Consider the following 20,868-nt stretch of genomic DNA (forward strand, 5'->3'; position numbering starts at 1 on the left):
CCCTTAAATTCATTCCTAATCTGTCTTGGAAGTGCTTGTCTAAAGAATATTACATTGATATAAAGGATTTAATTTATTAAAACTAAACAGCAGCCAGCATACTACTAAAGAATATCTTGTACACAGTACTCTCCCAAATGAATAAAGCTGCTACAGGTATGAAAAAAAATGCACAAACACTTGGCACAGCGTTCATTAAAAATTCACACATTGTGTTCCTGCGCTCTTCTGCTCGCTGTGCTTTTCCCAATAAAGCAAACACTTTAGAATTCATAATACCTCTTTATCCCATGTGCACAAGTGACCTCCACTCCTTTATGCACCTAGCAAATGAACAAGTACAAAAGGGAATTGCATAAGCAGAAAACTAAACATGCCCTCTCCTATCCAAGAGCATAAAGAGAGGGCAAGGAGAGGTTCTCTGAAGGGTTTAGAGCAGCCTCTACCAAGAAGCCAGTGCTCTCGCTACCCATCAATTTTTGCCAGTGCACACTGCATAGACAGCATCAATTATACAGTTAGTCAGTCAATTAATTTTAAGGGATCTTTCTTCAAATAGCAGTTGAAGGAAACAAAAGCTGCCTTCAAACTACATTTAAATTGCTCTTTAGCCGCCAGTTTGGCAGACTATTTAACACACAGCAAGAAGTCAACCAGTAAATGACAAAATGGCCTGCTTGTCTCTACCTGAGGGTATGAAAATTCCTCCATGTGTCTAGGAGTCCACCTGGAGACACCGTGAGACCGCTCCCTGGTTTCTCCATGAGTGCTTTCAGTATGTAAGGTGGTGTCCAAACACAGTCGTTTCAAACAAGGCCCCAGAGATCTTTTAATCCTACACTCCAGTCATGGAAAAGACTTGCAGAAATTTTGTGAAAACAAGTAACCAACTGTCTTATGGGAAGATTTAGTTCACAAGGAACAACCTACATGTTCAAAAATGTATTGTTATCTATAAGGCCTCTTTCCTGAACTGTGCAGTTCAACATAGTACAGATTTTTTCAGGCTTTTTTTCCTGTGTCTTACCAAAAGAGATATTATTTATGGAAAAAATTCTGCTCTGCAGAATGGTGTATGGTGTATGCATTGTGTATGGTGTATGCATGGTGTATGCATTGCAGCTCATCTTACACTACATCCATTGACTTCTGAAGCCACAACAGAAGCGTGCTGTTGCAAACGAGATCAGTATTTGGTCGCATATTGTTATCACACTGGATCTTAGATGAAATTATACTTGACATAGTTTCCATTCATTTTCATAATGGCCAGCAGCCAGGCTGCCTCCATATCTAGCCCACATACCTGAAGTCAAATAGGGTCAAGACTGGTCAGCACTGCAAGGTCTCCAAAGAAAAGCATGAGGCAGGCGGAGGTATCACTCAGGGATTAAGATTTTAAACCTGCAAACATGTTCGTGAGGAATCACTATATTAGCAGGCATTTTTAGCGAGGCAGTCTTGGATTGGTGCTGATGCTGACTAAACACCCCCTAACCAGTCTGACCAAAAACAAAGTCAGCAAGTCATGCTGGCTTCTGCCCTACTACATGACACCAGAGTAAAGCTATGCTCACACATACACGCAGTCATGGCAGTTCCAGCATCAGCACATGGTTGCGTGAGTAGGGGGAGGATTGGCTTTCCTGAGCTCTTGCAAAAGTGTCTGTGAAACTGGGGGGGAGGTCTTTCACGGGAAACCATTTTTCTCTGGGTGTGTTACGTTTTAACATAATAAGCAAGGTCAATGACAAAAAATCTTTTCTTTAAGGAAAAAACTGGTTAGCACAGACAGTAAAGGCTTCTGTCTAATAGGAAATCCCCTTTCTTCCTTGCATTCTTCCCATCAGTTTAGATAGTGCTTGTAGCACAGTCAAGTGGTACCTACTGACATTTTTGTTTTGGGTAAAAGCCCATGAAAATATTAAAGCATGAACAAGTCATCAAGTCAGTTTATGAATCAATATACAGATTTCCTCCATGCCCATAGCTGATTTCCATAACCATGAGCGTGCTGACATCCTGTCTAGATGCCAAATCAATTTTTCTTATATATGAACATCACAGCTACTTGAGAAAGGGAATCTGTGCCAAAAACCTCACGCTCTTAACTAATTATTTCTGTGACTCCCTCCTTGCAAAGCACAATGACTGCCACATAAATACACACAACATTTATTAGGAACAGGCACACTTCCCACAGGTTCAGCCTGAGTGCAGCAGCATCCCTGACAAGCTCATCTTCCCAAACTGTGCAGCCAGCCTTTATCGCAAGAAATAGTTTTGCTTTTCCCAGGACTTTTTTGCGGTGAAGTACTCAAGCACATCCTGTTTCAGGCAGGGCAGCCAGGAGGGTGTGGAAATTCGCAGCTCTCCATAGAAGCAACACGCAGACGTTGTCTGGCATTTGCTTTTGCCGGTCATTGCTGCAGGTCTTGCCTAGTGTCATCATGCCACCCTATATAATACTCCCCCCACGTAACATCCAAAGAGAGCTCTCTCCTCAAAGACGAAAAGCCTGTTAGATCTCCTCCTGGACCCAAATATACTGATAAGATCAGCTTGCACTTAATAAGAGTGTCATTAGGGAATTCATTCTGCGATATGCACGGCTATTTGCAAGGGCATTTCCTTGCAAGACATCTCAGAGCAGATGTTATGCAAGTACCACTGATGTGGAGCAGGAAAAAGTGCAGTTCAAGTATCGTTACCGCATATGTAAGTTACAAATTAAATATATTATGCAAAAATCTGAATCACTCGTATAATGCAAGAGGACAGAGTGCATCCCAGGCTGCCTGGTAAGATGCTGGTTATCTGCAGAAGGTCTGAGGGTAAACTGCTTCCCTCATTAACAAGGGCTGGGAAACATTGTGCAGTGTCCTTCACCAACGCGTTTGTGTACAGGGGAAGATGTGACCCCAGGTGACGTTGACACCAGGCGGTTCATTCAGCACCTGAGTTGGGACCGGAGTCCAGGTCCCCCAGAAATCATCATCTCTGAGCAACCTGCTCCCAGGCACCGAGCCTAGGCTGTGCCATGGCCATGCGATGAGCCGCTGGGTATCAGAGCACTAACTCTGGTTCTCCAGGGCCTTGGAGCAGGACCCAGGACAAACACCAGCACCCAGAGGACCGGTTGCAGCACTGAGGACTGACCGGCTCTTGTCCGAACACATTTCAACAGACGGTCTCAGGCTCTCTCCTAATTTATAGTGACGTTTCACTTCACTTATAGCAACATTTCTGGGCAGCGTAGCTCTGTCCCCTGCACTAATCCCCCAGCACGCATCAGACGCACTGTCAGCCAGGTGCTACATGCTGGCATGAAGGGACGATCCCTGTCCCTCCTGCCCTGCCCCAGCCTGGCCACTGTGGAGGGAATGCCGCAGCCATCATGCACCGCAAGGGAAAGCTTCTGCAGATCCTTCTTGGGGAAGGAACAGGAAAAGTGCGTTTGGGGCTAGTGCTTTCTGCTGCGATGAGGCTGAGCCCTTCCCCGAGGGAAACCCTCTGCGTTCCCTGGCAGGCCGAGCAGTCCAGGACAGCGCTGGGGGACGGTAGGCAGCCAAGTGCTTACTAAAAAACTTTGTGAGTACTGCAGAAGTCGTAACAGTGGAGGACTGCAGTGCTGCAAGTAGTATGCATCGTACCCAGCTGAGACCTTTTCAAACCTTTGTTTCAGACCAAGCACATACAATCCCAAGCTCCACCAGCCCATGGCACCTCTGAAAAGGAAATAATCGAGTAGTTGCTTCCAACACACAGGCAGTGCCATTTTGTAACATCATCTTGCCATTAGCAAATATAATGTAAATACTTCAGTAGAAATAAAAGCTACAGACAGGACAAAGCGTGCCTATGTAACAAATCCGTAGCTTTCCCAGGTACTTGGTGCATCAGTATCCTGATGAGTATCCTAGTGCCATTATAGTCGAATAGCTAATTTTTATATAATGGTTAATACTAATGATATCAACAGTTATTTCTTAATGATTTAAAACTGGGAGAGAAAAATATCCACCCTACGCTTCTTGTTTTGGATGTCTGGTTTTGGCCTTAGAGCTGAAAAACTTAAACAAAACTTACTATGACTCAGAACCTACTATATTCTACCTCCGTCCCCTAGTTTATACAAAGAGATCATATCCGCCTCTGGCACCATAAATAACCATGTCTCTACAGCAGCACAGCCAGGCACAACAGACAAAAATCATCAAAATTGCTAACAAAACAAGCAGAAGGAGTTATTAAAGAGTGCTTAAGATCCCACATGTTTATATTCAATGACTTCCACCATGAGCGCTGCCCTGGCTCTCCCAAAGAGCCACGACACTGATTGTGCTCTCATTAAACAATGCCCTGTCATCAAGCCGAGACACTGGATAAAAATGTATGATTATTAATCCCTTCGACATAATTATAGGTGACAAGAAGGAAGAAGGGAGACCGCATCAGCGGAACAGCTTCGCTCACAAGAAGAGAGAACAGAATGATAGCAGAAGTTATAAATATTTCTTATTCAACTACAATGTAATTTCTTGTTTTTCCCAGTAGTACCCATTAGATTTCACTAACTATATACATATACTATTTGGTCAATAAGGTTGGTGTTCTAATAAATACAGAAAAAGGCAGTGTTAATAAAATTAATTACCCTTTACTTCATCAGCAAAATTAGTTCAACAAAATGATAAACCTTCGGTCAGAGCTTGGCTGATAACCCGGTGACCTGACTCCAACACAGTTTCCATCCACGTTTTGTGGAACCATGGTTGTGCCTTTGGCTGTCTTTCATGACCTCTTGCGGGTGGAGGGGCCAGGCGCAGTCACAGCGGGTGGCATATTGATGACCAGGACAATGGATTTCAGCTGAAAGGAGGAGGAAGTGGCTTGATAAAAGACAGTTTTTTCCAACCTCTTTCCAAGAGCCTGTGGAGACACCACGTGTGAAGGAAGGAGTAAGATGTATCGACAACCTCTGATTTCTTATGCTGTCTACAGCAAAGAGTGAGTGGTTCAGGGATCATTGACAAAGCCTCTGTGACTTACTGGACAGCAGAGGCCAGGATGAAGTGACTTGTGTGTCTGGGAAAAGATGTTCCCAAGCTGCAGAAGAGGCATTGGGTGAGTTGGGGATATGGTGGAGGAGCAGGGTTATGGCAGGATTGTGATAAATGAATTACAAGACGGGAGCGGGAGCTCCAGGAACACGTGAGGGTCTGCAGCTATGGAGCCTTCTCTTCTCAGGAATGGATACCAGATGACTCAGCAGTACAAATTTGATACAGATCACACTATGGACATGTGACTGCTTCTACCAAATTAGATACAGCACATGATGCGAGCTTGTGCCAGCTTCACTCAGGCTGTTGAAAGACAGACAGTAAGGATGAACAGTCTTAAAGACAGCTTGGAGCAGTCAACCACCACCTATTCAAAGAGAGATCTTCTCCCCAGACTTCACCCATCCAAAGCGGTGAACAAGTTTAAACCCATGACGTTAGGCTGTAGTAGGTCAGTGCTTTGCATCGCAGGGCCATGACATTTTGCATTCAGCAGCTGGAGACTTAAAGCCAGATGAGCTGTGTCACCAATGGCAGTCAGTGCCGCAGCGTGTGCAGGCAGAGGAGGACATGCGGTGCAGTCCCACGGCGGAGGGGCTCTGCTCTAGCACCTAGGAAAAGAAAGAAAGGGGGATAACTTCTAGCTGAGACCCTTGACAGCCGATGATGTTGAAAAGTCTGACTTTGTCATGGGCTCGCTGTAGAAAATAAGTGCAAAACTCTGGCTATACTGTTTGCAGCGTCCCTGGAATACTGATTTGCAAGACTCTGAAGAAAATCAAAACACCACCAAAAAGAAAAAAAAAAAAAAAAAACAAAACCCAAACCTCCTAGCCAGTTCGTTCAAGGCTATTTTTCATTCTACTTATCACTGCCACCAACATTTTGCTTAGTCTTGAAGAAAACGTTGTCATTCCACAGTCAGATGTTTTTGCGTATACATCCATCATCGCCTGATATATCCTGACCTCAGTTAAAACTTATGTTTTCTAAATTGTACTTTTATGTTGAGCAAGCCCTTAGGCTATGCTGTTAAAAGTTTACATAGAAAAATCATTTATAATTGGTTTGTTTGAGTTATGCCTGTTGCAAAGCCATCAGAAAGGGCAGTATTAATTAGCAATGGCTTACATATAGTCTAGACAATAAAAAAGTAAATAATTTTAACTTTTTAAAAAGCTTTCAGTATTTTCCAGGTCTAACAAATGATACTGATAGAAATTACATTTAAGAAACAAAAATTTGCAGTATGATTTACAACAAAGCTTCTCCATTTGAATAATATATTTTTCATTGAAATATTTTCATGATATACACACATTGCTCAAATAAAAATATGTTTATTGTGAAATCGAGACAGTCAACTAAAAATCTTAATTAATTCCATTTGCTGTGCAATAGCTTTGTTGAAGGATTAAACAATAAATTTCAGTTTATTGCATAATGTCCTAAGTTTCACTAGAAAAGATTTGTTTTCCATTTGGGTACATAATGATGACAATTGCAGTATTTAAATAGCGCACACAACAAAAAACTTTCCAGCGCTCTAGCAAACCCTTAGATGCATGTATTGTTCCAGCAAAACTAAGGAGGCAGTTCTTCTGGGTTAGACACTGCAAGCTTGAGTCTTTGTTGTCAAACACCCTCTCCAAGTGCCTGACATAACTTTGCAATGTCTTATTACACATGGATTAATAAACCATTGGAATTGATTTTATTTATTCACAATGTCATTGGGAAGAGGCATAGGAGTTTGGATCGCAACACTTTGCAGCAGATGATGTTATTTTAGTTCATAATTGGTGGTGACAAAGCCACAAAACAGTAATAGCATCTGGTTAACGCCAAGAAAAAAATGATAGCAGTCAAAGAACTTATCTTACATCTACCTTCATATGGAAACAGATTGTTTCGTCATCCTTGAGGAGACTGACAACAGAGCACAATTTCTATATCGGTTTGGATCGTAACTTGCTTTCTGCTCAGGACCACATGTGTTGCAGTTTATCCTACTGTCACCTGATACTGCAGAGGTCAGCGTGGCGGGGGGTGAGGAGGAAGAACTGACAATACAAAAATGACTGCAAGCAAAAGGCATTCTTCGGGGCTGATTCTCATCTCAGAGCAACCAAAGATCAGCATGTATTTAAACAGATAGGGTTACTTTAAATAAATGTACAGTAGCAAAAATTCCAGGAAACCCTAAGGCAAACTGGAAAAAATAATCTGCTCCGTTTCCTTCTAGTTCTTTCCTATTTTGTACTGGAAAAAAAAGAATTGTGTTTTATTCCCAACACGCAGAACAGCTGAAATGAAGGAAGGAGGGAAGACTAACATGCTTCTACCTCAGGGCTTCACTCAGCCTGAAGACAACCACTGATGCAAGAGAGACCTTTCTTTCATGGCTTCCATTTTTCACTGACAAAGGTAACAAACTGTAGGCAAAAAAGGATAAGAAATATAAAGCTCCATCCTTGAGCTGTTTCTAGATATCTTTGCGATTCTTACCTCCCATCTTCTGTTCTTCTTTTACAGACCCATCCTTTCCCAACAGCTCCAGACACACATTTTTGAAGTAAATGAAGCTGACTGAGATCTTGCTGACCCAGGTTAAATCCAGATTTATGTCGTGAAAGCCAGAGGACCTGTATCAATATCAAACCGGTGTGAGAAAAAGTAGAATCAGACCCAGAGGTATAAAGGTATGGAAACATATATGTCCCAGTCGCCTTTTATTCACATCAGTTTAACATTAATGAGGTGCCATTGGCTTCGGTGGAATCGTTTGTGACTTACAGAAGCAGAAGTAATTGGAGATGCCAACAGCGCATGTGTTGTTTGGCACCGCTCTTCCTGTGCAGCGCAGGAGCAGAGATGCCAGGAATGCCTTTCCCTGCCTGACCCTGCCCCGAGCCCTCTCCCCTGCTCCCGGCTGGGGTTATTCTTGCCCAACTGCTCTGGCAAGAAGCTCCTGCACACGTGCTTGGCATCAAGCACGGCCCTGGAGGTTCTCTCCATTCTTTGGCACCACATTCGGGTACATGGCCGAGGTGTAGTGGACCGGCTCCGTGCACAGCCCCTGTTTCCATGCACAGCATATTTCCCCGTGAGTCAGTCGAAAGCGCCTGTTCGTACCGTCTCACTGCCAGGTTAAAGAGCAGTTACCACAGGAAGAGGGAAAGAAATATTTTACAGGTTTGTAATTCATTAAAGCACTGGACATGTTCCAATATGAGTCTACTGACGGGTAGGAAAGAAGGGAGACATGTTCAGACTGTGGTCTACAGCAACACACCTGTAGAATTTGGGAGCATTTCTACTGATTAAAACTCTGTTTTCTGGGTGTTCTGCCCATGCCAAGAGACTTCAGCACACAAATAATGCCCTTTTGCTTGCATGATTCAGGCTTATGTCATTTCAAGTTTTAACGGTAGATTTAAGAGGGTCATTTCAACCATGCCCTATTAGACAAACACTTGTGAAACAAAAAAAATCCAGCATAGCACAAACAACAAAACTACCTTCGATCTTCTTGGGTGTGGCTCTTTGGTACCTTATACTTAAGGGAATTCTATGCCCATGAAGGAAAACACTTCAAGAATCCTCCTCCTACTACTACAGTCACACATTTACCTGCTCAGAGAAAAGAGTTCCTGTCTTTTCTCTTTTAGAAAACTTGTAAAATATAATCTAAAAGACTTCAGAGTCATTGGCTGAGATCCAGAAACCTCTACATATCTTTGTATTAATCAGAAATGGAAAGTTTAAGTAGAAGTCCATAAAATTGTATCCTCTGAAAAAACTGATGACTGTCTGCTAGGATCTGACAGCACTGGCCTTAAGATCTCCTCCTGAGTTGCCTGTTACTTTCCACAACAGCTCTAACTAAGGTCTTTCATGATGTAAAAGAAAATTGAATTGTTCTTAAAATTCACAGAAAGCTTTAAATTCCTCCTCTGTTTTCAACAGGAGGCAATATATGTGTGACACCAGAGGAAAACTTAAAAAAAAAATTATGTGCAAACATTCACAAAACATCACACAGATTCAAAATTATTGCATGTTCTAATTCTCCTTCTAATACTTTACTTGCTACTGTCAAAATATCCCTCCAGTCCATCCAGTGGCAATGTGTACACCCTTATTCATTGACTTCTACAACTTATCACCAATAATTACAATCAGTAGCGAACGTGCTCTTCAGTATCATACCCAAATTAGTATCCTAAAAGGTAGAAAAGATGAAGCTAAAGTAAGGGGAAAGAAAAAAACATGAATTGAAAAATAGATTCTCTTGCTTTGTCCAGTCTGCTGCTAAATGCACAGAGAGTGGAAAAAAGTCTCCCAGGAATATGTCAAACCAAGCAACATAAATGCAGCCTGAATGCACAACGAGTCAGCAGCAGTGCTGCCAGCCCCAAAGAGTCACAAGTCAGAAATGATGCCCTAGAAAACCAGGGAATGTTCAAGCTCAATGAATGTAAAGGTTCATTTTAATTGTTTGTGAAATTTGCATTTGAAATTCATGCTTACAAGCTTTTTTCTATCCCCACAAAGTCTAAAAATTTTTAGTAATTGCTAAGTTTCTCATATGACTCTAGGAGCTGAGGAGTTTGTAGAAAAGATCAGAGAGCTTGAATGGGCAAACTCAACAATTCTGGAAGGCAAAGCTAAACGGGAGGTGAAAGCCATGCCACCGTGGCTGGAAGTGCCCTGTAGACCTGGCAAGAAATGACCCCAATGGGATCGGGTCCCAGCCCAGGGCCAGCCGTGCAAAATCACGCTCCTGGCATGCAGCCACGGGACAGCTGGGACTTTTCAGTCCTAGCCTCGGGGTAGTGCTTCTCCTTCTGCTTCAGAAAGTTTGGGCAAGTTTCTTAATGGGTAAATATAGGCCAGGCAAGTACATTCTGCTTGGAAGGAGCGCATTTCTGAGTAAACTCGTCCCATTTATAACTTCACCTGGGGTGAGTTGTGTGTTGGTTTCCTTACCAACAAAATCAGCACCACAAAGAGAAAAGAAACACACCTTTAACTTGTGCGATAAAATCTGCAGAGCAGCCAGAACATTAGGGTTAGCTGCCTTGGTCTCTCTGCCTTTAAAACCCAAATTGCTATTTTTGTTTTAATGCACATCAGTCTATATATTTCCTTTGAACAAGTTTCAGGAGCCAGTGCTGTTTATTACAGTTCCTTTCCCGAAGACAGCCAGGAAGCAAGAGAAACTTGCTTCAAAAAGCTAGCCAGGTTAGCCACCAGTCTTCAGAGACAGATGTTGGACATTTTAAAATCACTGGGACAATCTTTTTTTCTACACTGATGCAGCATCATTGATTTCACAGGGGTCATAACGCTGCAATGAGTGAAATTTTCCCCAGTTACAAAATCACAGCAGCTATTACTGGCCTGTAGTAGTTTACTCAAACCCCTTAAAACAGCAGACCTGTTGTTTATTGAGACAGGAAATGTCAGTCAAGATGCCAGTGTTATTCCATTTCTTGTAAAAAAAAAATTGTTTGGGGATCTCTAAGCCCAGCCATTCTAACGTAGCACAGAAGCAATGACACTTGGAAATCAGAGCATAAGACATGAAAATGGAAAGTTAACTTGTGCTTGTGTGATTTTGAAAATGCACCTCCATGCCTGTGGATCTCCTCCCAATATAAATTTTGTTCTGGTATCTTAATGACTTTATTAACAATTTACTGAAAATGAAGAAAAAAATGAAAGGCATAGACTCTTTCTGAGGATGACGGTCACACAGGCTGTAACTGCATCAGCTGAACAGGAGTGATTCTCAGATGGGAACAGGCAAAGGCACCCAAGAGCATTAGCACTGGCTGAGGGCAGTGTCGCCATCATGCCTGGCCAGGACTTGTCTCTTATTCCCAGGGCTGCCACTAGAAGAAACTTTTTCCCCAGGGCCATCCAGGCAGGGCTGTGAAATCCCCAACTGTGGAGGTTTCCATGGACCTGCTGGATCAAGCTCTGCACAACCTGGTATGATGTCCTTTTCTGCTCCACAAGACTTGGGATCTCCCAAGGCCCCTTCCAATCTGAATTGTACACTGATTTTGTATTAAATAGTAATTACCCTGAGAACAAAACATTGTCCTCTACCATGTTTCACATGATAAAGTGTAAATAAACAAACCCAAACATAAGCAAATACTGAGATGAGACCGAAGCTCACATATTAAAACCCTTTTGCCACTCAAGGGCCCCCTTTTTAGGCAGCATTCGCATGCAGAAGTGATTCTCTCTGTCTCTACTCTCTTCTAAGTGCCCCCTCCTCCCTTTACCACACCCAACTCATGGTTTCCGTGCTCCAGCTCACTCACACTCTCCCGTGTCCATGTCAGGATACACCACCCATCCAGTGATGAAATCCACTGCCACCCAATGCCACGGCAAAAGCCCAAGCAGAAGCAAGGCAGGGTTTCACTCCCGTTACGGGTAGGAAGCCTTCACGCTCAGCCTGGAATGAATTAGGAGCTGCGGCCTGGGGTGGAGCCTCTATCCGTGAGGCTCTTTGGTGAGGCAATACCCTTAAGTTTCAGCGTCCACCATGGGCAACGTGAACAGTATCGAGAGTTTCTCACGTTACAGACAGATGGAAGCTCCCCACAGCAGCTCCCAGCAGCAGATAGACAGTAGATAAATGGATATATAGATATAAAGAATAATACAAATTTTATTTTCTACTTTAGGAGCCAGCGTAAATGGCTCACTGGCCAGTAAATTTATGCAATAATTGATATCCTTTGAAGTTGGAAATTACACAGATGGCATAAGCACAAACACAAATATGTTCGTATCATACTGAAAATAAGATTTGCTTTCAATTAAGCAGTTGTTAAAAGTACATCTCTTTTTAAAGCACTGGCTTATGATATTGGATATTTCTTCCTTGGCATTTTTAGTACATAGGAGCTTAAATTTAGGTTGCAAATCAACCAGCCTGACCTCTTCCCAGAGCTTTAAACTCTAGACAATTTCCATGGCACCCAGAGGCTGCTCAGTGCTTTTAAAAACTGGACCACTTCTTTGAAATTTTAGGAACCTAACTTCCAGGTTCCAGTCCTGACAATTCCAGACTAAGAAGTTTCAGAAGACAGTAGTTTTCCTTAGTTAAATACAGACAATTATAGACAAACCTTACTGGAGTCAGATACATAGTCAAAAGTTTGAAATGCTTTGTGTCAGTAATACTTCAACAAACTGTATAGGCAAGAAGCACCAGCTATCAGAAAGAGTTCTAAAAAACACAGATCATCTGTTCTTCCATATCTCCACATGGAATTCTGAAATGTCATCAGTTTAAGGTTTCAAACGAGAAGATATTTTCATCCATTTAAAGAAAAAAATCCATTTCCCATGCACTAGATTCATGCGACACACTAATGTTAGAGGATGTGTCCATTCTGCTCACTGATAGAAATTGTACCCTGACAATCCCAGTGATGGGACTGGAAGTGGGTTGAGCACCACAGCATCTCATAAGACGTTCTGGATTCTCCATGCTATTCCTGCAGATAAGATATAATTTGTGCTCCCCTCAGGCACCAAAGGCAACATACCAGTGCAATAACCTTCTGAGCATCCCAAAATTTACAAATAATCCTAAAGACCTGCTAATATGGTTTAGTTCAGCAACTCTTCACAGTGCAGAGTGCTGACAGAAATGTCAACGAAGCGGATATTAAACAGCCTTGAGGACGTCTTGAAGGAGAAGTCTTATGAAGCAGTTATTCTAAGGAACAAACACTGAGCAGCATGTTGAACACTTCGCAGCTGTGGCTTCTCCAACCCCATATTTTGTTCATAGACCATACAAAAGCCAAAGTTTAGGGGTTTTGTAAAACTCCCTAACAAATGGCACAGGAAGTACAATGGTGAAGTTACAGCACAGTCACAGATGTGTTGTTTCTTCACTCATGTTCAAGTTCTGTTTCTAAACTCATATTCAGATTGAATAATGGAAGTGTCAGTGAAAATGGTGTGTATATATCTGAGCAAAGTGACTTTGCATATTTTCTCAAGCACTCATTCACGCCTTCTGAACACTTCTACAGATTCAACCCTGACTAAATAGCTCATCTGAAGTAAGTATTAATAACAAAGAAATATGCTACACTTCAGCAGTATTTAACCCTGTTCTTCCCATCCTCCATAAATAACACATATTTTCCCTTGTAGCCGCAGAATTAGTTGAACTAACAATTAAAGAGCTGAAACAAGTCAAGGCACAGGTATATTTTAAATGTACTTATTCAGAGGGTAGAGAGAGAACAAGGCAAAATTTCATCAGCATTAATAAAAACATATTTTATAATACACGGGATGACCAATCGTTCTCAAGCTCCAAGCTACGCAACCTCATAGGTGTCTGCTCCGAACTGCTGGCTCTCAGCAGTCACATGCAAAGCAGGTGGCCATGACCTTCATTAATAGGGTTTTTTGAAAGTTTGAAGGGGTTCAAGAGTCCTATAGAACAAATTAATGAGTCTTGATTGACAGAAGTACTTAGAATAGCAATTATTATAAAGAAAGGCTGTTATCACCAATGGAACAACAAGTGACACAGAAGCCAGAAGTACTGAGGTTTGCAGTATGGCACAAAAACAGAAAAAAAAAAATCCAGATGTACTGACTCAGATGCCCCGTGTTAATTCCACTGAAATGAATGATGTGATCTAGGGAATAAATTTTTTCATGTCAGTTGAGACAACGTTTTGTCCCACCTCCCGCGTGTCAGAGGCAGGGTGTGCTGTGCCTCCTGATGCCTCTAGCAAAGCTCTGCATCTCCACCTCTCTCGCTGTGCTGAGCTGCACAGCAGGAAGCATTTATTTGGTACCAATTCCTGCCAGTGAAATGCTCAGGAAGACAGAGCTGGTGTCCATAGAGACACCTTGAAGGCCTGGAAGTTCCTGCCAAACTTCAAGAAGTACTCCAGATTATGCCCCAAATTCTCTGTGGAGTTGTGACTACCTAAGGCAATGCTCCCGAGACATCTCAGCAGAGAAGCAGTTGTAAATTTTGCACTAAGAAAGCAAATTAAAAGCTTCCATTAATTTTACTTTTGAAGTTGGATAGAAGGATCTAGAACAGTAAATAATTATTAACTTTCTGGTTAGCTACAGATTTCTTTTAGCTTATCGCTGAGCCAGCCTCCACCTCAAATCTGCCATCCATTAACGTGTGACCGTTAATTCTGTCCTTCACATAAGCATCTTCAAAGTAAATCTGTAAAAACTGTGAAACGCTCAAACCACAGTAAGAAGACATTTAAGTACCAGAAAGAGATGGCAAGCTTGGATATTGCTTAAAAGAAACCAGAAAAAAGCCATGGTTTTTAGGGTTTTTTTCTAATTATGACTGAGAATACATTCATCTTCCATAAAAGTGTCACTTTATATCCTTACATTAAATTTAGCAGACTTTTTTATATAGTGCATATTTCTGAGAAAAATGCATGCCTACAACAACAGAGAGTCAAGTAAGAGATAGTCACCGATATTTTATTCTTCTGGAAGTGGAAAATCCAAGCACATAAATCAAAGTGACCCTAAAGCAGTGACCAGCATGCCCTGAGCAGATCAACAGTGGTTTCATTGACCTCCAGGCTCATACAGGGTCATATTTTCACACAGATGAACTGGTGTTGAACTGCTTTGCCATTGCATTGTGCACAAAGAGACCCCAGCTGAAATGTGTCTCTGCTTTCTGTTAGGGTAACCTGGATCACTTCCCAAAACAAAAAAAATCAAACCCACATTCCATTTCAAAATGTGCTTCTCTGTCCTGCCATTTTTCTGGATCCCTTTCTTCTAGTCTTGATTTTCATAAATACCTTTGCATGAATTTACAGATGATATTTGTATTAAAAAAAAAAAAAATCACAAACCCCAACCCTAAAAAAGAATAAAACCAAACCTCAGCATTTGTTAATAAAGCTGCTTCTTTGTTTCTGAAGATTTTTCCAGGGCACTTTTTCGTGCTTGTGAGAATCAGACTATTCAGTATGTGCATGAACTCTGGGCAGCTCATTTGAAAGCTGTAGGCTTTCCTTCTAATAGACGTACACTTACGTGTCCCTTACATTACTGTAGTATTTCACAAATGTTAATGTGATTAACCCTGCAGTTTTCCTGCTTGGCGGGAGGGTGCACTGAGGCACTGACTATAAACGAGAGGTTCAGCCCTCTGCTGAAGGACACCACAAAGCTCACAGGCCATTGGAGTTTTCTGAATATACTTGTATAATGTTCAATCAGTGGGTAAGCCTTGTTTGTCTCCCAGCATCAGAAGGCATCAAAGCCACTGGCTGGCTCTTGGCACAGGGATGAATTTCGTCAAAACCAGTGTGCCATGGCCACGCAGAACATTTGTGGCACAGGCAGGACCTGAATCCAAACCAGTCCTAACTCCCAGTTTAATGTTTTAATCACAAACCTGTCCTCATCGTTATCCTGTAACATCTCTCTATGCAATTTTGGGAGTGCTCACAGGGCAAGATGGAGAAGCAGCAAGCGAAGTTGGGAATAGACAGAAATGGGCGGCTGTGCAGGCTAGATCACCCCCTAGAGAGGTGGGCTTTAGTCCCTACCCTAAGGGTTTTCCATGGTTTTCATAAAAAAATTATGGCAGTTTGGGGGTGACTTCTGTGGCAGAACTGGAAAAACAGAGGCAAAATTTGCCTCTTTCACAGGCCCACATTTTGTTTCTAATTTCAGAGCCACCATGCATGTTAATAACAAATGCACAATGTTTTTGTTGCTTTCTTTTTTTGCAATGGAAGTGATTTCTCTCTGTCAAAATCAATCATAATATCAGTTTTAATCAGATAAAGCTTTTGGCTTCAACTATCTAAATTGCCCTTCCCACAAAGCCTAAGACAAGCATCAGTACTCCATCACAAAATAAATGTGTTGATATTTGATAGTTCATTTGAACACAATGGTATTTACATCTTAGTTGGTTAGATTTTCATTTAACACAAGTTATGGGTTCACATTGGAAATAAAAACAGTACTTCTCTGTTCCTCTTGCCATTCATGTCTACTTTTGTTTCAGCCTAAAATAACACATTGCTAGAGGGTATTTTCTTAACACTGCCAAGCCTGAATGCAAGCCCTGTGGAAAATGTTTGTGTTGGGCTTGCCGTGGTCCGGACTAATAACAACGTGATGATGTATAGGTGAATTCCTGCTCCTCAAGTCCTCTGTGACATACAGATTAGGCCTGCCCTTATCTTCTAAGACATCTGGATGAGTGTCTGGGCTTTAATTTCACAATGAAATCACTGGGGACTAGAGTTATGTTATGTGCTTATGAACAAAGTGGAATATCCCTGGTAAGGGCAAGAGTGGATTACCTTAGATAACTCTACTTAAACCAGAGAACATTTGAGAATGTTGAAGAAAGAAAAGAGGTTCCACCAGTAAAAACAAACACAGGCCTAAATTTGTGTTCTGTGTACTAAACATTTTAAAGCTCCTGAAGGTTGAAATATAACCACATGTAAATGGACTGATAAAGCTAAGGCATCTCTTGAAAAACCAGATCAGGCTTCCGAGGACAACTACCAGCACTAAATCCTAATGGCATGCATAAATCATTTGGAGACAGACTTATTCAGAAGATGCCACTTTAAAGTCAAAATACGTTGCTTTAATCCCCAGAAATAGTATGTGCATGCTAACAGTTGCAGAAAATGGTTTAGGGCAACATGAAATTAGTATCCTAAAATTCATAAATACATGCTTTTCCTAAAATGAAACTTTTTATCTATTTATGCTCATAAAACTGTCAGAAAAAAAAAAAAGACCTGTGAGAGCATAAAAGGGTCAGTCCTGCCTACTACAGCACAGCCATGGACAACATTAAATACATCAAAGTTCATGTGATGTTCATGGTCGGGCTCTGAGGGTTACAGAGCTGAATAATCAGCTTGCCAGCCCCAAATCCTGTGATCCAGGACTACCACAGCTTCCCAGCTTCACTGTAGCCCTGAAACTCTATGCGCTTTTGGCAGCCTTTGTAGAAATTTCCTCCACGCTTTCAGCCCCTAGTCAGGCTATAATCCCAAGGATCTGAGCCTGCCTTGCTTGCTTGCGGCCATGTTAATCTATGTTCGGGTCTGGCCTGCAAGACAGCACAGGCTTGGCAACTTGGATATGGGCTCTCACCACAACGCAGAAACAGAAGAGAATCAGACTGAAAGCCTGAAGGATCCAGGCTTATATTCCAGTATTGGCTGCAAAATGTTCCCCGTCTGCTTGCGCATTCAAGTTGTAGAAGTGCTGAACACTCACAATGTAGAAAAAATGAAGACACAAATAATGGCCTTGAGAGTAAAACTACCAAAATCTCATTTCGTTTAGTATATTAACTACATGTCTTCTAATCTGTTTATAAAGTTAGAATCATCCCAGACATTGAATGCTTTTAGTAAACCACAGAGATTAATATGTACTTCAGAAGGTTTCAGTTAATACACTATTTTAGTTAATAAATGCGTAACGAGCTATTCCATTTTAAACAAGTAGCAATATAACCTGCAGAAGTTGAGGCTTTGTTTCCCTTGAATATCAATAGGAAATACAAAAGGTTTCATTGAAAACCATAGAAAAACTTCTGTGGACTTTGCTGGGTTCAAGATTTCACCCAATAATTTCTCATTTTTCATCACCACAGACAAATAAAACATTTTCCTCCACCTTACTTGTATACTCTATTCACAATCTCTCTACATAGACAGGAAAATATTTTTCAAATGAAGTGCCTGTGCTGTTCCCATATAGACAAGTTGTTCTATTTAGGCTAATCCAGTCATGAAAAGAGCTAAATGAGATGTCGAGCTTTCTTTTTGATCCTCGGTTTAACAAGAGTTTTAATCAGTAATAGATCTCACGTACATGTGACACTCTGCAAGTAATGCAAGAAAAGTAAATCAGTTTCTTTTCTGAGCCCTTCATCTGCTTACTTTGCTTAACAAGAAATCACAACACAGATCCTGTCTCTGTTGTTCATATGTTAGAGTCAAAGGGGGAAGCTCCATGCAACCAAACCTTCTCTAAATTTGTGTAGTTGCAAACTCCAGACTGCAATATTTCAAGGTGAAAATGCTAACCTTGCCCTCAGTGGTGCACCTGGGACACTGGCCCTGGAAAAATGAGTGTAGGACACAAGGCATCATTATATGCCTTTCTTAACAGAGTAAAATGTCTAATATCCCATCAAGGAGCCAACCTTGTCAGCATGGATGTGCTGCTTGGCTGGAAGGCTGGTGGGGTCCTTTAGTATATGAAATTATATATCACTGATCCATTTGAAAGACACTAGAGAGGTAGCTGAGTTTTGTTTTTCTTTTCATTTTGCATGGAGATCCTACAGCTCTGGGCAAGGCACACAACAGCCATTGTGTGTTGCAGTCAATCCCACTGAAGCTGTTGCCACCATCACGTGCAGCAGCAGTTACACCTCTGCACTGCAGGCTGGAAGCAGGTGCTCTCAGCATCTCAGCTTTACAGACCAGCAAATTAGCTTAAACCACTGGTAAAATGCTAGAGTAGTCTTTCCAGTTGTGCCATAAGGGCAAACAGCTGGGTGGCAGCTGCATCTCCAAATCATGCATTTATCACTGGGAGCTGTTGCCAAATAGAAACTGAGTCAGAGCCCTAAAATCAGATCAGAGGTTTTAGTGCATGGAGAGGAGCCAGGTCAAGTGCCTAAATAGTCTGGGCTTAACCTCACACCTTCTAGAAGACCGTAGGTTGGTGAGGAGGAGTTTCCTCATCTTTGACAAGTTAACAGATGTGCCTGGGGATGGAGGCGAAGCTCCAGGTTGCCAGAGGAAAGCAGGAAAGCTTCCAAGACCAAGCAGACTTGTATCTCCTGCCACCAATGACTGTGGGTAGGCTGAGCAGACTTGCTTTCAGTGTTCATATGAAGGCACCAGCGTTAAGAACAGCAGTGGTACCCCACCCACAGAACAGATTCAGTCTCAGCTTTCCTCCACAAGCGTGTGTGGGCCCACCTCTACTACACGTCTCTCCTGCTGTTCTGCAGTCATCTGGAATGCTCGGTCTTGCCAATGCATGTACACCTACACGGGCCAATCTTGCAATCATTTACTCAGGCACATGGGTTGCACATAAGTAATGAGCTGCTAGCATCCTAGCATGTTAGACAATATGCTGACAATGTCATAACATTATTTCAGCCTTCTTAAAAGATAAGACCCAACCTGTTCTAACCTGCTCAGGTCATTATCTTGTTACCACAAGATCCCATCACTAACCAGTTCAGAGTACGTAAAGCTGTAATTTGCACTAAAATGAATTATGTATTGTTTACAGTTTACCATTAAATTACAATGAACAAAAACAAGCATCTAGGATGCCTCTTTCAAAGTCTTCCAGATGAGTTTAAATGTACACAGAAATAAAAGATGCAATAGAATTAGCAGTAGGCTGGAGCTGGGTTGGCTAATTTTCACACTGACTTACTTAAAATCAAGAAGGAAAACAGTGAAGATCTTTATACGGACCATCAAAAAGCCTGACTGCAAGTGGTTCCAATTTGCTTTAGTAATTAAATCGAAAGGAGTTTAAGGGTTTTTCACCCAGGTCATTTACTACTTTGGAATTTTACTGCTTGCTTTGCAAAGAAAACAAACCGGAATGAGTCACTAGTGAGTATAAAGAGTGAGTGGATGAACACTGCTAAACAAACCAAACAGTGAGCTCAAGTGGATATAGAAAACACAAGTCAGAATTCTAAATATGGATCTGAGAATAGTGTAAAAGGATTAGACGTCTTTGTCACATGAAGAGCAAACCCACATGCCAGCATGCCTTTCCAGTGCAAGCAGCCACTGATCAAAGTAACATCTACCAGTTTGTAAATATGCTAATCTTCATGTTTACACAAAAGTGTCAGCACTTGCTTTACATCACAAAGAGCCTCATACAGTTGAAGATTAATTACTTCCAACACTGAGATGGTGTGTAAATACTGGTTTCACCAGAACCCTACCTTTTCCTGTATTTGCACAGCTCAGCAGAGGTGTTTGTTGCTAAGACAGTTCAGGGACACTTACAAAGTGTCAAATATCTCCAGCTTTATACAGATGGATAGACTTTTGACAGGTATCTTTCGGTGATTATGCGGAGCAGAGATTAGGCATGTTTAGGCTCCATGTTGTAAGTACTGGATGGAAAAATATTTTTGCCTTTTTGCATGAATTTTAGCTCTGAATAGCACTATCTCCCCTAAACCTGATCTGTGCCTTCAGCTTTTACACTTACGTGTGATTACAAACCATTAAAAGCTACTTTTTCCAATCACTTTCCTGCATTATAAGGGCTTAGAGCCACCTCAAAGTCTGCTGAGCTCTTGAGAGCTTCCATATCTGTTTGCTGAATGCCCAGTTCTAACTCCAGTTTAGAGAAGGATAAAAACTATTCCAGGAACACACAAGCACATCATTTGTCTAGGAGGGAATTTCAGGAACCTTAAACTGTGCTATAGAGCAGGAAGAATAGTCACAATGCGCATCGAGACTGAGATCAGCACCTAACATTGCATTGTTGCAACAGGGAACAACAATAAGAAGATGAAGCCAAGGTACGACTGGATTTTCAAGGTTCAAGTGCTTAAGCCATGGCTTGTAATATCTCTTTAAAAGATATTTTACATTTTCATTTCCATTACTGTGTATCCCCTGAAAAAAAAAAAAAAAAAAGAGTGGCAGTTCTAATACTAAAGGGTCACTAGCAATAATTTAAAAAAAAA

At 41.6% G+C, this 20,868-nt stretch overlaps 1 long non-coding RNA gene across 1 annotated transcript in view; it reads right to left on the reverse strand.

Annotated features, from left to right (window-relative positions):
- Window positions 1–4,617: 4,617 nt before the first annotated feature.
- LOC142362884 (uncharacterized) overlaps window positions 4,618–20,868 on the reverse strand; it is a 117,791-nt gene continuing 101,540 nt past the window's right edge. The window contains exons 5-6 of the long non-coding RNA XR_012765352.1: window positions 7,575–7,711; window positions 4,618–5,677 (exon numbers count right to left, since the gene is read on the reverse strand). This is a non-coding gene — a long non-coding RNA (uncharacterized LOC142362884). The remainder of the gene's footprint in view (window positions 5,678–7,574; window positions 7,712–20,868) is intronic.

The sequence above is a fragment of the Opisthocomus hoazin genome, chromosome 12, assembly GCF_030867145.1.
Source record: "Opisthocomus hoazin isolate bOpiHoa1 chromosome 12, bOpiHoa1.hap1, whole genome shotgun sequence".
NCBI classification, from domain to species: domain Eukaryota; kingdom Metazoa; phylum Chordata; class Aves; order Opisthocomiformes; family Opisthocomidae; genus Opisthocomus; species Opisthocomus hoazin.